This window comes from Aythya ferina (genome assembly GCF_964211825.1).
Source record: "Aythya ferina genome assembly, chromosome: 4".
In the NCBI taxonomy this organism is placed as follows: domain Eukaryota; kingdom Metazoa; phylum Chordata; class Aves; order Anseriformes; family Anatidae; genus Aythya; species Aythya ferina.
The window spans coordinates 65,256,396-65,273,698 of NC_140300.1; the positions used below are offsets into that span (position 1 = coordinate 65,256,396).

A 17,303-nucleotide genomic window follows, 5' to 3' on the forward strand; every position below is an offset into this window, starting at 1 on the left:
ACAATAGCAAATTTACCAGATGAAGTTATTTAAAATGACTGCCCAGCTTTGCTCTTTTTTTTTTTTCTTTAATCCTATGTGTTTGGTTTTTATTATTTTTCAATGCTATAAGTTATTTATACCTTTTTTCAAACAGTTTCACGAACAAATTTATGCAGTTCAGGCTGCATCCTCACAGGTTACAAAACCGCCTGTATGCAAGTCTTGTTGCAGTAAACGCACAAGAATCAGACTGCAGAACAAAACTAATGCCCTTACGCCCTAGCAGGAATGTTTGTCTTCAGCTCTGCACCACGCAAGTGTTGGTACCTTGTTGGTGTTCTGCGCTATGCTATAATAAGACACACACAGAGCAAACTGCATGCAGTTTGCAGTTTCCTGCAGAATACATCCTCAGCAGTAATGCCCTAATGGCAGACCTAGTGACAAAAGAATAATAAATAGCGCCTTTCTCCATAGCTAATTAGTATTAGCAACAGTAATAAAAATGACAAGGAAATTTCCCCTCAAAGTTCAGTTATTTTAAAAACGAAGAAAATTATATATTTATAACGAAGAAAATTTTGTGTGCTGTCTCCCTCTGAAGGAACTTATTTCTTCCATGAATGGCTGATAGTTTGCTCCTTCCCAAGGCTGTGAAGCAGAGGAGTTTGAAGGGATCCGTGTTGCTATTTATTCTGTGCCACACAACAAACCATGCGCTGCTATCCCAGTAAAACCCCGTACCTAAAAAAGCTTGAACACACAGCAAGACTTATGTACCTCACAGTATCAAGCCAAGTACAGCTTTACTGCAGGCATTAAGACCTCATTATACAGTACTGCAGGTGAGACATCACATTCTTGCTATTATTAAGGTTTAAAAAAAAAAATCAAGACAAACAGTCTCATCTGTAAGCAGTAAGTGTTATATATTCATAAATGGAATAGATTTCCAGGAATTAATACCCATTTATTAAGGCCATTACTAGGAATAGACTGAATTATGACTAGAGTCTCAACACCCAGTTTATTATTATAGTCTGGAGCCACTTTGTCCCAGAAACACTACCTACGTGGGCACCTACCAGCTGTCCTGCGTGCAAAGCGATGACACGGGCTGCACTGTCAGCAAGGACTGCACAGGGTGTCTCCAAGAAAGATGTCCAGGTAACTCGGCTTATTTGAGAAAGCAGGTCTGCGATTTTCTATGAGACCCTTCCGAATTGCCCACACCCTCTGCTTGCTACAAATGGACATCAGAATAAGCAGCTCTAACGTTCTTCACCTCTTTGAAGTGTCTCCACAGTTCAAAAAGCCACCCCCAGCCAAACTAGCCAAATCTTTAAGTCAATTTGTATTTGTTAGGATCTATTATTCTCTTCCAGAAAGGCTTCTATTACTGCATTAACAATTTGGGATGGTCCAAAAGGTATTAAGTTCTTTCAAATCTGCCCCCGTTATAAAACAGCTGGCTCCTGCACATCATAAATACCAATGAAAATGTGGATAAAGGTTACGCCACTGTCGACATTAGAAAAATACTTCAGGTGTTATTTATTTTGACAATTGCCTTGGTTTGGCTACTAAGTCTGGTTTGTCAACTGAATTAATAACTCAGAAAATCTGAAAACGATCTGAAATGGACTGCTGAGAAGTCAGTCTCTTGAAAGGTCTGATTGCCAAAAGAAACCAGAGAAAATGCTAAATCTTGGAACGAGATGCAGACCACTGCAGGATCTTTTAACCTCACCAGGATTAAAGTAGCTGCATCCAGTCTTATCTGCACACTACTTCTGAAACAACGCTGGCAGACCTGCAAGATGCTGCGTTACTCGTATTGAGCGTTATTAACAAGGATGTTCTCAATAAGGATGCGTCAGCCCCAGTATCTTGTTGAGTGATTAAAATTTAAAGATAAAACATGACTGAAGCTGGAACCGTGCATTTTGTATTTCTAGGATCATTAGACCTACTTTTGCAAAATAACTTCCTTAGAGAAAAACGCCAGAACATTTTTAGCTTGTAGCTGTAAGACTAACAACACAAGCAAAGCAAAGCAGTGACATCCCAAATCTTCTGACAGCTTACACCCCTGCCTTTCCGAAACGCAAGCTACTTCCTTCTCCCCGAGCAACGTCACACAGGCACCACGGTCTCATCAATAAACCATGTCTCCCCCAGCACACCAGGAATGATTTAGCTGCAGCCAAACTCCTGATGTTTGGCTTGCTTGCCTTCAATGAAGCCGTGTGCCATGCTGCAGCCGCCTCTACAACAAAGAGCTAACTACCACTCCCTTCACTCTTAACTGGAGGTGGGGCTGAAATCTCTTCCAGTCAATTTAAGAAACACTGTTGAAGTCAGCACTGTAGTCAGGTCTAGCAGATCAAAATCCACAAGCCTCTCTTGACAGTTGCTCTTTAGGTTGGCTTGCAGGCTCGTAAAAACGTTGCACTTCCATAGGCTTCAGGAAGGAGGATGCACCTACCTTAGTCATTTTTAAGGACTTTTCCTTTCTCATGAGAAAGAACATTCATTGATATCGTATTTAATATATATTATGTTTTAGTAATTTAAAATACGAATCCAATGCTACCAGCTTGCTTACTTAACCACAGGAATTGAGTACCTAAAACCTACCGTCATGCTACGTGAACTAGGCATCAGACGGGGATCACTCGTCTTTCCCACCCCAAAAGTGAATGACATTCATAAAGAGACTGCTGTTTAAAAGCAGTGCACTTTTTCTAGAGCACTAGAAAAGTAGGAACTAGTTATCACTACCAGTATTACTGTATACTGCACCTGTAAGGTGTATCAACCCAATCATTTAATATTAAGGAAAGAGATTTAATTGAGCTATCAATTAACCCCTCCTCCCATGCCTTGCAGTGCTTGGCAAGAGACTTCCTAACAAGAATCCCTAGCGGGCATTTACCTTCTAAGACTCATGTTCACAATTACCAAGCCAATCACATTGTCTTGTAATTAAAAAGAGAGCAAATCTACTTTTATCAAGCAAAATAAGACTCTCATGTAAGATGCTCACATTATTTGAATTTTTTATGGCATCTGTAATTGAGTGCAGGTACTGTGCATTTCAAATAAGATCCCTGTACGCAAAATAGCAAACACAGTCAGCCTGTATACCTACAACTTATATTAAAGCTTTTTTTTTTTTTTTTTTCCCCTGTAGGCTTTTTGAACATGTGTTGTAAAGGCACTTTTAGATTTGAGCAACGTACATACAACAGTTTGCTATTCTCATTGAGCCTTCGGTGTTTTCACACCGTTTTGTTGCCAACAGTCGATTTAAGGGCCTTATGGTCAAGGTCAGCTGCCTTTGGACTTGCTGTCCCCCCTGTATCAAACAAAAGGGGCACCAAGCGACTGTCAGATCTGCAGGCTGCTGAGTTATTTCTACTACAATCAGGACGTTGGTTTCAACAAATCATCCGCAGGCAACCTGGGAGCGCTGGCTCTAAGCCACCCATATCCCTACCTGTCATGCTAAGGAGTCTTCAGGAGCTCTTAGAGATGGCAACGTGCCCACAGCCTCAGAACAAAACACGCATTTTCAGCTTCAGAGTAATTTTGGATTGCCAATGTTATGGGTAACTTAAAGCCGAAGGATTTTACGTAAGGTTCTTACATCATGTATTACCTGCTTGTTCAATAACAGCTGCCAGAGCTGCTGTAAGAGCTCATAATGCCTGTTCCTGCTCTCTGCCACTGGAATCTCTACATTACGTTACCTGATAACAATCTTAATTAGTGTGTTCCTCTCATTCCCAAGTTGTCATCCTGAAGGCTATTAAAATCAACAAACAAGAATCTGCTTACATATGTCTCGCCCTGCATCTGATTTCCAATAAGATGGAGTGATTTAAAATTATCATCGCTTAATTTCATCTTCTATGAGAAAAGCGTTTTCACTATAAAAAGGCAATACCATCTATCAGACGTCCCCAAGACCAGCTCTGCTCTTGGCATATAATGGCTATACCCATGTTCAGAAGGTCCCCAAATGGGTGTTCACCAGTAAGGGTGGTTCTGGACAGACAAACAAGCATAACTTTGGTGATATACCCTCCGATTAGATACCTAAGGACAACCATGTGTTTACTGACAACTCTTTTATAACACCCTCCTGATGAAAGGCATCCAAAAAAAAAAGAGAAGAGGGGGAAGGAGGAATCAAATAGTGATCACCATAAGCTTTATAGGACTTTCTTACCTTGTCTCTAATCTACCTTCAGGTTTAGTAACTTGGAAAAGGCAGGTGTGTAGCAAATCCCCATTTCACTTCTATCAAACACAACGCCACTATTCAGATCAGACTGCGTGGCCAGCAGAGAAGAGTAGCAATACAAATAATATTTCTAGCTTTTGCAGTTTGTCTTACGAGCTCCCTCAAAATGGTGCTTCACCTCCTCTGAACTGGGAGATGGGTAGAAAGGTTTCTAATCGAAGGCTGCACCTTTGTTTCACAGTCTGCATAAAGCTGACTGCTCTGAAAGATGCCCTGAGGCCTGGCAGGATGACTGCCTGAATCAGGCACACTAAGCAAAAACCTTCGTGGCAGGCAAACAAGTCTCTCTCTTCGCTGGGTTAGAATTTACCATGCATCCTTTCTTTAAAGTCACCACAGTCGGCATCTGCTTCATGCTAATATCTCAGAGACTTCTCTAAAATGAACTGCATCAATCACGGGTGTGCATCAGGAACATATTCTGGATGCAAGCGAAATACCGCCTGTCACTAATTTACAATCTGATTAATGGGATGAGAAAACGAGTTGCAACAACATCACACTCGTTCCTGAGCTTTTCCAGGATGGCAATGATCGGGGTTTTCCTTCCCTGCTTAGATACCCCCTTGCAAAGTATGTCCTCCATTTTAATATTGCACAGCGTGCCCATCTGCAGTCATTTTATGCAGCTGGACTACACCACCACTGCTTTTTCCCCCTCTTTCTTACATCTGCTCCCACAGAGGCAAAAACTTCACCACTCACTGGCTTGGCTCTGGGCAGCAGCAGGTCCCTTATCTGAAACCGGCCCTTATCTAACATGGGGCAGCTTCGGGGCTTTTCTCACTGAGGCCACCCCAGCAGCCCCCTGCTACCAAACCCTTGCCACGTTAACCCAACACATCATCTTACCCTTTCATTTTCAGGCTTGGTTGTAAGCTTTCTTGGGAAAATATCTCACTGATGTTTGTTTGCGTGGCATGGAAACTGGAATTATTATCACATACAAACAAGTCCCTCCCTTCTACAAACACGTATTTTGAAACAACTATTTAATATTTATGTTAAAACGCTCTTCCACACTAGGTACTATGGGAATAAAAAGTCCTTAACCTCAGCAAGAGAACGATGCTCTTGTTGAGCAAGGAAGGATGTGTGCTTCTGTTTACCAGCCACGTGGCATGTGAGCTTCAGCCATCCAACGTGTCAAATTGTGCAGCTTCCCTGGTCATTTTACGGTGGTACCATGTTCCTCAACGTCGTGGCTGACAGTTAAGTCCTTAAGGACATACATAGAGATGCTGCTCCAGGAAAACAAGTTATGTCAGCCTGCCAACTACAGATAAGCTAGCTACAATGAGTTTAAACTCTGGAGATAAGAAAGCACAAAAATGAAGAAATTAAACTACTTTTATGTTTTTTTAAAAAAAGGATTAAGGAAGACATTTCTCACTCAACTGTGTTTCCAGTGGTAATTTAACTGCTTCATCTTCACAACACAAGCAGTAGTACTAGACTGTTGAACAGAACAGATTTCATAGAGTAAAATTCAGAATACCATTATGTTGAAAATTGTACAAGATCACACGAAAATGAACTGAATGGCTCATCAGTTCAGAACCTGCAAGTCCCATACTATCTTAATTTAACTCTCCCTTTCTGGCTTATCATTTTCTCTTTGAAAAACAGTGATCCACCACTTTGAGCCGACAGAAGAAGAACAAAGAAAGACGTCCACGTTATAAAGAGCTTATTTTCTGAAACAATACCTTCAGAAATGTATTCAGGTATGTACCACTTGGGCTGGGGTACAAAGCCCAGAGGAGGACAGGTATGATGAATGGCATGCCTCGTAGAGTGCGTATTGGCTACAAAGCACTGCTTTGTGGATCACAGATTCAGAAAACATTCCTCTACATACTCCGGAATGTTATTTTCAAATTAGTGCTGGACACTTCCAGGCCACGTAAATATTGATAAAGTGGATTAAGAAATAACAACACGCAACAAAAGTGCAACAGAAATATTTTTTATTAATCTCTAGTGAGTATTTAAGTATGCTCCTATTTAACTATGTTCCTTCTCAGAGGGCTGTAACCTCCAAACTACTGATTCCTAAATGTTTCTGTAGTAGATCTGACCTTGGAGGGACAATACAACAAGTTTCTGTCCGTATCTCTGAACTTTGTGGCTTTGTGACAAAATTTGGCATTAGTTCTATGCAGTAACATGGACGCAGTGTTGTACTGCAGGTTTGGAAAAATACTGACAAGTAAGGGGCATATTTAAGAGCTTTTTCAATCACAGATTCCTGGCGCTGAGAAGAACTGAAAAGATGAGAAGTGTCATAGTGCACAGGGGTAAACACAAGAAATAATAAGAGTTTCTCTGCCTCTTAGAGGTCGACAGAAGGAAGAAATGGATGCTTTCACCTCACTGGTAAGGAACTCCAGCTAGCATTGAAACAGCACCACCAAAGAGAAGGTTGGAAGTTGAGGCAAGCGAGGTATTACTTCAGAGAAAAACAATCAAAATCAAACCTCAAAGAGCATCATTACCTACACGAAAGATACCAGGACTAAATGAGAGGCCAGAAGAAAATGAGATAGCATGAGACACAAGGCAGCAATCGTGTACAGAATGAACGTAAAAGCTTACTCAGATCCACAAGTAGACATAAAGACATGGATCTCAGCTTCCCAAAGTTTAATTAAGAATCTTCCCTAACACCTCCATACTAAGCTGGTGCCACTACTTTCAGAGTGAGCATCCAAAGATCTGACCTAAAAGCAGAGACCAAGCGTGTAATGGTAAAGGGCTGGGAAAAACACTTAAATCTTTGCATGGGATCTACCACCCCGACCTCTGATCATCTGGTTTCACAAACAGCAGGTCCCATAAAAGGTGCACTAGTGATCCTTATGTCATCATGAATAAGAATTAAAAAGCAAAAGCCCGCAGCTCCTGAAACTGTCCTGTATTTCCATGTATCTGAACCAACCATGCATTTGCTAAACCAGGATGTGTCAGAAAAGCTGAGCAACATTCATCATAAACCCGCAGCATTCTCAGAAAACTGTTCCTGAGGAGAATCTGTTCTGTTTCTACGTGCAAATGAAGGTTTAGCTGGGAACGGAACTGTATTACAAAAAAGAAATTCAGAAGCATCTACAGTGAATCAGCATTTGCAGTTTTCCCAGATCCAGAAGCTCAGCATATATCTCTGGCAGCACCCAGTGACAAAAAACAGCAAAACATGCAGAGAGGATTTTGCAATGGATTATCACAGAAGTAGAGGAGCATACAGCATACATTTTTTCCTTCTGTGGTAGATGCTGTTAGCTGAGGAAATAGTGGCTTGCTGAGCTACAGAAGGATGAAACAACAGTAAAGAACCACTCTCTTCTCCTAAAGGAACACTGCTAATGTTATTTAAGGCTGAAGAGAGATGTAAACTCCCAAAGACATGGCAGAATTCTGCCTGGGAATTACTTACAGCATCACTGTATCCAGGATGGCCATTTTTGTTGCTTCTTTTCATCACATAGAAGCTGTTAGAAATGTAAGTCAAAAAGGGACAACTCTGAGGTGATGTGCTGAGGCGTGACTGGCTACTGCCAAGGTAGAGATAAAAAGAAACTGCCCCTGCAATGTTACTGACTGGAGTCTTTAGAGGTCATTCAAACATCTAGTACTCGAAGGAGCAGCTAGGGAACAAACTCATCCAGGCTGGTGGACCAAACACAAAGGCATGAAGAATTCTGTCATGGCAACAGCTGGAACTTTCTTGTAAATCACACCCTGGAAGATGTGATTTAAGTATAGTGCACAGGGAAGAACAGGTGCTATTACTTCTGGCCTGAGTTACAGGGCAAGGATAGCCAAGTTTCTGCGGAGATTTTGGAAGTCTCCCAGTGCCAGTCAGTACAGTTCACAGCCTCAGGCTTCTGCTGGTTTTACTTGGGTGGGCAGCCAAGCTCCACCACAGCCGCTCTCTCACTCCACCTCCTCAAAGAGAAAGGGGGAGAAAATATGATGAAAAGGGCTCAAGGGTGAGATAAGGATGGGGAGATCATCATGACGGGCAAAACAGACTCAGAGTAGGGAGATTAGAGAAATTTATTGCCTATCACTAACAAGCTAGAGAAGTGAGAAACAAAGGAAAGAAACCAAAAACACCTTTCCCCCATCCACCCTCTTCCACCTTGTGATTACAAACATTTTAGCCTTAAGTTTAGAATATTTTCTGGATTACTAAGAAAGAAAAAACTCTCTGAATGTTACCTTGACTGCTCTCTCTGCTAACATGACATTCAAGCCAGCACTTTGCTCATCTTTATTGAATGTGGGGTGAGAACAAACTCTGTTAAGAACAATACATGCAAGTTAATTGCATTTCACTTCCACTTCTCAGAGTTTGAAAAAAACCCTCACATTTTGGAATCAAATTAAAATAAGAAGTCTAAAATAATTCACAAAATTAGGTACAAAAAATGTTCTTTTTTTTTGCATTAGTGATTATTCACAAGTTTTTATAATCCAGTCAAGTAGATTTCATTTTTCCTTTGCAGAACTAATACAGCCTTCCAAAATACAGAAAAAAGAGAATATCTTGTACTTCCTAATATGCTTTGAAATTGAGAAGTTATGGCTATTAGAAATAGAATATTCGAAAGAATTCCATCTGTAAGAAGTATCTTTTATAAGTAGAAGTACATTACATTAATTAGAGGAGACTAAGCAAATAACCTCAATTTTCTTGTCCATCACTGACACACTCCCCATAAATTACAGTGCCTTATTTTGGCATATTTCTTCCCTTTTATTGTTCATCTCCTACCTGCTTCATCAACTGACATAACCATTTCTAAAACCACTGTGTAAATACAACTCTCCTTGCACGTCCGTGTTTGAAGTTCTGTTCGTTTAGCATTAAACCCATCACTCTAAATCCATTTAACCTGTGAAGTCAGTGATGGGGTTGTATTAGCTACTGAGAACTGATGTGCTGAGAGAAAACAGTGAGGCAGCAAGAGCAGCCAACACAAGGGCTTTGGGTAACTTCAATTAGTGCCATGTAGACCAGGCCAGTATCACACGTGAATATGCAACAGAGAGGAAATGTTTGTGGGTTACCAGTGACTGCTTTACCAAGGTGGCTGTTTCACTCAGATGGCTAGGACAGCCATCATACAGGGGAAAGGATTGATAAAAATAATGGAGCATGACCACACTAACCTTCAGAAAGGGAAGCTATGAAAATTTGGGAAGTTTGGTAAATATCAACTAAAAGCCATCACTAAGAGAATCAAGTCTTTACAAACAGCAAGAAGACCACTCACAGAGACCATACCAGAAACGGTGCTAATGCAGCTTCTGTTGGGAAGTGCTTGACAAAGTGAAAGAAGCCAGTGTGATTAAACAGCAAATCAAAAGAGATTACTAGAATTAAGAAGGCATTATTCAAAAAGCTGAATTCAGAAGCTAAAGAAAAATCAGAAGGATCACAAAATCCAGCAGATTATAGGTAAAAATACAATTAGGCAGGCAAAGATGATTTGAGCAACAACTAGTGAAAGGAATTCAAACTATTGTTAGTTTGAATTCTTCTTCGAAAAAAACTTCTTCCGACCCACCAGAAGCACAAAAACCTCCAGACAGTCCGGTGGGGGCAAGATGATACTAGGCTGAGAAATGAGAGATCCTACATGCAGGTTATTGTGGAGGAACTAAAGGAACTCTGCATGGCATACGTCTTAGAAGAAACACAGGTAATTGCCACACCAGAGCCCTGGTGAGTAAGCAAGTGCGTATTTGGGAGCATGGTGAAGCTTGGAAAAGGATTGATCTGAAACTGAATTAAGCATAAAAGAGGTAACAATACCCATGAAAAAAAAAATAAAAATCAACAAATTGCTCGGATGGGATTGCATTCACCCAGGAGAACACTGAAGAATTAAATGGGTGAATTACTAGTGGCACACAACCATCACTTAAAATTGTCTTGGTACATAAAGTTGTAAAAAAGTTGTAAAAAAAGTTGTAAAGTTTTTGGGGAACTACAGCCTGTAACAACACTGGCACCTGTACCACAAAAAATATAGTAACAGCTAGAATTTAGTGGACAGATGGATAGACATGATAAAAAGAGTCAACACAAAAACTGTTAATGGAAGTTCTACCTGATAGATCTCTCTGGAGTTTTCTGAAGTGGTCAATAAGCGTCTGCATGCAGATAAACAAACAGATACAGCCCACTTGGGCACTCAACAGGGTTTTAACACAATCCTCACTGATGGTTTTAAGGAAGATGGTGACAGGTCCTGGGACAGATGCCTGACAACGTGCAGAGATGGGAAACGAGGATAAAAGTAAGTGGTAGGTCTGACAACAGAGGAAGACACAACGTATTGCAATATCATGTTCAAAAGAGAACAATGAGAAAGCAGAATGATTCACTTCTCAGTAGCTCTCAAGATCAAGTACCTCTCAAGAGGGAATTGACACCAAGAATAGAAATGGCATCTACAGCATTCACTACAGTCAACCACATACAGAAATCAAATGCATACAGTCCACAGACCGAACCTCCAAATTTCAACTCAAACATTACCTTCAGCAGGCTCTTGGAAGGGAAGGACTCAACTCTCAAACTCCTAACAGAAGAAACATGATCGCTATGCAATTTCTGGATGCTTGTGAGCAGACAGAGCCAAATCCAGATTGAAGCATTTAGTTAAGGCACATAAAATATTAAATGGCTCTTTCCAAATCTGCCTATCCGACCTGTTTTCTCTAAACAGTAGGAGAATAATAGCAGAAGGCAAGAAGCTGTCCCTTGTGGGAAGCTAATCATCAAGGGGAAATAGTTCAGGAATAAAAAAGAGCACAGCTAATAAATTTGGAGGTTTCCTGAAGAGCACATTGATTAAGACCTAACAAATGAGATTTCCTGGTTTACAGAGACCAATACATGGAGAATGACTACCAAGTAAGCATTCTCCTTCCAGTTGTCCAGTGTGGAAGTTCTCTTCCTGGACATGATGGACTATACTATTGATAATAACTGAAGAACACAAGAAGGGATACTCATTGGAATATCTAAAATAATTAAGAAAATATTTAAGATCTTGTAACAGCAACTTCGAGTAGATAGATCAATTTTACATGTTATGCAGAAGATATCTTAGGCTAAGCAGGGTACTAAGCAGCACCAGGGATAGAAATGAAGCCAAGTCATTTCTACTTTTACAAATTTAGGGGAGGGATTCTTGTGCTATCCACTTTGAGCAGACTTGACTGCTTAAGTAAGCTGGGATCACACATAAAAGAGGGTATAGAAGCATGTCAATATTTCTGACATACATGGCATTTTTCTTCAACCCCCCAGCTCCTAGAGACAACTTCATTACAAGAGAATCTCAACTGCTGTTAAAGTTTCTGGGCTTAATAACTACAAAGTAAAAGCATGTGAAAACATAGACTGACTGACTCACAATCGGAAAGCAAACCAATTTGCTTTTGAACTGCAGATTTTTTCCTGAAAAAGGTTGAGAACAGGACGAACTCTGAAACATGGGTTGGCAAATCCACTCACCAACAGCAGATTGGAGACCCCCTGGTAAGAGGAGATGTAACTCACCTAGTTTTCATATAATTCATTTTCTGTCTTTAATCAGCCTTTAGTTTACAGGCTGATCAAGCTGACTGTACATACAGAGCAGGAAGAGGAGGCAAGAGAAGGAACCTGTTCCTCCATCCAACAGAGAGTTAGCCCTTACCAGAGAGGTCCCACGGCAGGATCTGAGGGGACACTGCGCTCGATCCTCTCCACTAATTGCACACACACAAGGTCTTGAGCAGGGGCTTCAGACCAAGGCTGCTGGTGCACAGCTCTGCACTGCAGACTTCCTTACAGGTGGATTTCTTACATCTGCTACTCTTTATCCATAAACATGGACAGGGCAGAGCACACGAAACCTGAAATCCTTTATGACATGAAGGGCTAAAGCCTCCAACGTACACAAAAGGCATTTTCTATGCATCAAAAGCATTCATGCAAAGCCCTGCTACTGGTGTTCTGTGTAGGGCCACGTAGACTTTAAAAACAATTTTTATTAAATAAATGCAGATGTTGTTTCCCCATGGGCTCATTGTCCATAGGCTTCCTCACTCACTTGGAGAAATCTCTAAGATTCTAGTTTCAAAGGGATTGGGCAGGGAGAGAAGCTGCAGGAAGAAAAATGATGTAGGTGGGGGAGACTTACATTCTGTGCTGCTTTTTGGTAATGATTTCTGCCTCACGCCCAACAAGTTTGTGAGACAAGCTGTTCACACGTAACACCATGGTAGTCTCTTTTTTTTCAAGTGGTTCATACCGAATGTAAACACGAAAAGTCGCTGCAGAGATCAATGCAAATAATACTTTTCAAACATGAAGGATATAGCCTATTTTACAGGAAAATATTTGTCTTGTGCTCAAAAGAGCACAAAATCTCAGATATATGCCCTAGTTGTAAAACAGATGAGCTTTCAGATAAAGAGCAAGACTGCTTTTAGAGCAACTCCTAAGCACATGAGTTGGGTTCCCCTATGTGAAGAAGTTTTTATTTAACTTTGATTACAAAATATGAGCACGTATAAGGTTACGAAGAGGCATGTTCTGAAGGCAGCAATACACAATGAAGCAACATTAGTCAGAGCTGCATACTCAGATCCACGTGGAGGAGGATGGATCACCAAGCTGAACGTTTAGGGCATGTGGACAGCTCCTACATGATCATGAATCACAGCCACCACCACAACAAACTGACATCAAGCCTAGGGTAGGAACACCAGCACTTATTCCTCAAACTCTACATTCAAGCGTTCTCCTTGACCTTACGGCAGTGTACTTAGAGGAAAACACAAAGGTACCAAGGCACAGGAAAACCACATATTCAAATTGCAGACGTATTTGTGAAAACAAGCCCTAGTGACTGACACACAGGTATTTTAGTGCCAGTGTGACCGCAGTATGCATAATGGAGAACAGGAGCAGGGCATTACATGCCAGCAAAAATCCAGCTTAAAATAAATAAATCTATCCTTCCGTTACTAATAGCTACCGTGTCAGCTGGATACAGTTCATGTTGGGAAGCTGTTAAGAAATGATGTGAGAAGTCTGCACTGTAGAGAAAATTTCTAATCTGAATTGCTAAAACCAGTGTGCCTTTACTAGCTCAGACAGTTCTGTATTATTTTTTTTTAAAGGATGTAATATCAATTTCTTCATGAGACATCTTTCAAGGGTTCACAACAGCTTCCCAAAAGAAATGAGCAGGCTGAGAGATAGCTTAATTCAACACAACAACCATGATACATTTCATTTTAAGCCTTTCTCTTGACACTACCTATGAGTTCAGGTATGCTGCGACTGTTGTAACATATCAGAAATATTGCTCGCATGGCAAAAAAACATAGCTTCAGCTTCCAGTCGCAGGTAGGAACCTGTTGTTTTAAAATATTCAATATTTAACATTTCTGGAAAATTCACCACAAGGTTGGATCAATGGGCAGAGGCCAATGGGATGAGATTCAACAAGGCCAAGTGCCGAGGCCTGCACTTTGGCCACAACAACCCCATGCAGTGCTACAGGCTTGGGGCAGAGTGGCTAGGAGGCTGTGAAGAGAAAAGGGACCTGGGAGAGGGAATGGCCTCAAGTTGTGCCAGTGAAGGTTCAGGTTGGGAATTAGGAGACATTTCTTCTCAGAAGAGCAGTCAGGCACTGGGACGGGTTGCCCAGGGAGGTGGTGGAGTCACCGTCCCTGGGGGTGTTCAAGGAAAGGTTGGACGTGGTGCTTGGGGACATGGGTTAGTGGGTGACAGTGGTGGCAGGGGGATGGTTGGAACAGATGATCTTGGAGGGCTTTTCCATGAAGTTCAATACTTCAGATGGTCTTCTACAAGGCTTTACATCTACATACCACACAAACAAAGTTTAGCAGAGCTCAAAGGAGGGACATAGAAAAATTTCAGACCCATCAGGAATATTCACGTGCTCATGAGAATTTTGTGTGAACAAGTTCCATTTTGACAGAGCAAATACTTTACAAAACACTGTAAATAGAAATGATGTAAAATGCAAATTTTACGTTAAACATAACACTCCACCCTAACATTTTTTCCCACTCTCCTCTTGAAAAACTCAAAACAAGACTAAATGATGTAAAATAACTATTTTAACTAAAATTAACTATTGTAATTTAGCTCAAGCATTGCTTTTTAAAAAGCAAACAAATTGGACTGGTTGAAAGAAAACAAACATTTTTTTTGACATTTCACCCTTGCATAACACTTTCATTTGCATACACTGCACTGTATAGCTCAAAAAAGGGCAGTATTATTTGTGCCCTCATTCACCATGTACACAAGCCAATACTTACTCAAAACCAGTTTCCTAGCTCAATTAAATAATTGCTTCTCTGAGATATTATTGGTTATTTTTCTTGGTCATCAAATCAAAACAAAACTCCATAAATTACATTGATCCTTGGTATGCAGTAATGTTTTAGCTGACACATAAAAATTGCTCTCTCTTTGCACACACTCCTCCTTCATTTTTCACTCCAGAAAATAATTGCAAGAGTAGCAACAGAGTGAATTCTCTCTTCAGACAACAGATGAAGAGCTTCAGTAATGTGAGCATCTCCACAGTGTTCATGTCATCTGTCCAAACTTTCTCTTGGAGGGGAAGAAGAAACATTGGATTCCACTCCTAATCCAGTACTGACCTCTGTGCTAAATTAACGGATGGATCAATGGCTATCAGCACCAGCTGTAACCGTTTTAGCAGCACGGACTCCTGTCCACTAGGAATCACTCTGCCTATCAATACATTTCAATAAGGCTGCAAGAAGCACACACGATGCAGTACGTCTTTGTTACTTTTAACCCAAGCTGGTTTCAGACTAGCAAGCTACAGTCCTGGTTTTCCACTCCTTTCATCTGTTCTACGAAGCATGCTATCCCAGCAGACGTGGAGTTTAGGAAATTCAGTTCCTGAACTTCCTAAAATGCAGACAGCAATAAAGTAGACAATACCACGACCAACAATTTACTGACCATGCTGCTATTTTGTCAGCAGTTGCAGCTGTTGGACAACAACTTCTAGAAATTCAAGCCTTCAAGTCTGAATAATGCTGCCAGGTTCTCTGATACAGAAAAAAATCACAACTGGGACTCAATTTTCTCACCTACAAAACTAAAGTGGTCCCTTAGCAAAATAGTGCTGGATGTCTCAGAAATGTGCAAGCCTGAGGAACGCAAAAGTAGAAGAAACAAACAGGAGTTTCTGTGTATGTCTACACTGCAGAGTAAACATGGTGCAGAGATGCTCAGACCACTTCATGGAGGCTGCGCTTCCTCACCCTGACACTGTGCTACGTCTGTGGTAAGTCTGAGGCTTGAAAACCAAGGGATCTGCAAAAAATAACTATGAAAAACAATCATATTTGGAATGGAGGGCTCTGTGTCTCCACCAGAAAAAATCATGTTATGTGAGTTTAAAAAATAATAATATTGAATCACATCAAGGAATACAAAAAACAACTTTCAAAATGCACATATTCTCAGCAAGTGCAAATCAGGGTCAGTTGGAGGCAGCTACATCAGCAGACCTTCATTGACAAGAATGTCGAGATGCAGGCTGCAAAGGGCCCTGCTTCTTAGGACATGGCCAAACATCACTTACTGATGGGAAGTAGAGAATTTTCTTTCCTCTGTGCTTCTGTGCAGTCTTTGCTGGTTTCGACATCCCCCCTCCCCCCTCCTTTCTTTTCTCTTTAATTAAATTATCCTTACCTCAGCCTATGAGCTTTTTTTTTTTCTTTTTCTTTTCTTTTTTTTTTATTCTTCTTCTTTCCAGCGTACTTTCTTCTCCCCCTCTTCTTTTGAGGAGGGAGAGCAAGAAAGAGGTTGTGATGGAGTTTGGCTACCCAGGTGGCTAAAATCACCAGCACAACCAAACACACAAATTATTGAAGTGCCTACATTGATTAGCTTTAACAGCAATACGCTTGCTGAGCTTTGGGCATAAATTTTGAAACTAATTCAGAGGCCACAATAATACACATATAATTTCCCCTAGCTTAATAAGATTTTTTAAGGCCTTTTGTTTTCTTTTTAGAGTGAATTATTCTTGATGACATATCGGCAAGGCCTGCTTCCTCTCCCTATCAACAGAAGTCACAACTCTGCCTTTGGCCTTAGATCAGAAATTATAGGGGCTCAATTACACAGCAATCCATTGCTGCATACCACAGTGCTTAATTATTCTAGCACAGTGCACTATTAATAACCAAATGCATTCTCATTTGAACAGAAAATTCTTTTAAAAAGAAAAAGGAAGCCAAGAACTATAGGCAATATGTTTCATCTTAAAATATTGGAAGTATTCCATCAGCTCCAACACAGATACACTAAATAAAGCCCTTCTTCATTTGATTGCCCCCACACATGAAAAAATTAATTGCTTTAAAAACCTGGAAGATTCAGAAACTTTTGATCAGCCATTAACATAAACAAGTTAAAAACTGACGAGGTTTTCTTCCACATAGTGGGTATTACAGGTATCACACCTGATAAAACATTTCATATTACAAGTCAGACTATTTTCACAAATACATCCTTACAATCTGCAACGTGTCTTTTAATGAAAAGGCAGCATCAACTGGTTTCAGCTCCCCTCATCAGTGGCACTGTGCTATTCCCCAACAGCTCCAAAATGGGCAGAGGTTCATACTATGCTCCAACACCCTTCACAGAAAATAAAAAGCTGTGCAGGAAAACACTCCCATTTCTCTCTGAGAGTGAGGTGTATTGTTATGCATGAGAGACCTTTTTAACAGACACCGATTAGGAACATTCTGGCACACTTAGAAATAAATAATAAATAAATAAAAACAACGTCTGTAAATTTACCAGTCTAGACAGTCCAGCATATTGATGTCTCAAACATCACAAATCATAGGATCTACTTCATACTGCATGTGTTCTTTCCTCCTCCAGTTTCAGCCTAATTCTTAATTT

General features: G+C 40.6%; 1 protein-coding gene across 2 annotated transcripts in view; it reads right to left on the reverse strand.

Moving 5' to 3' along the window:
* The window catches only part of TNKS (tankyrase), a 103,423-nt gene that overhangs the window by 34,645 nt on the left and 51,475 nt on the right, over positions 1–17,303 (reverse strand). The window lies entirely within an intron of this gene.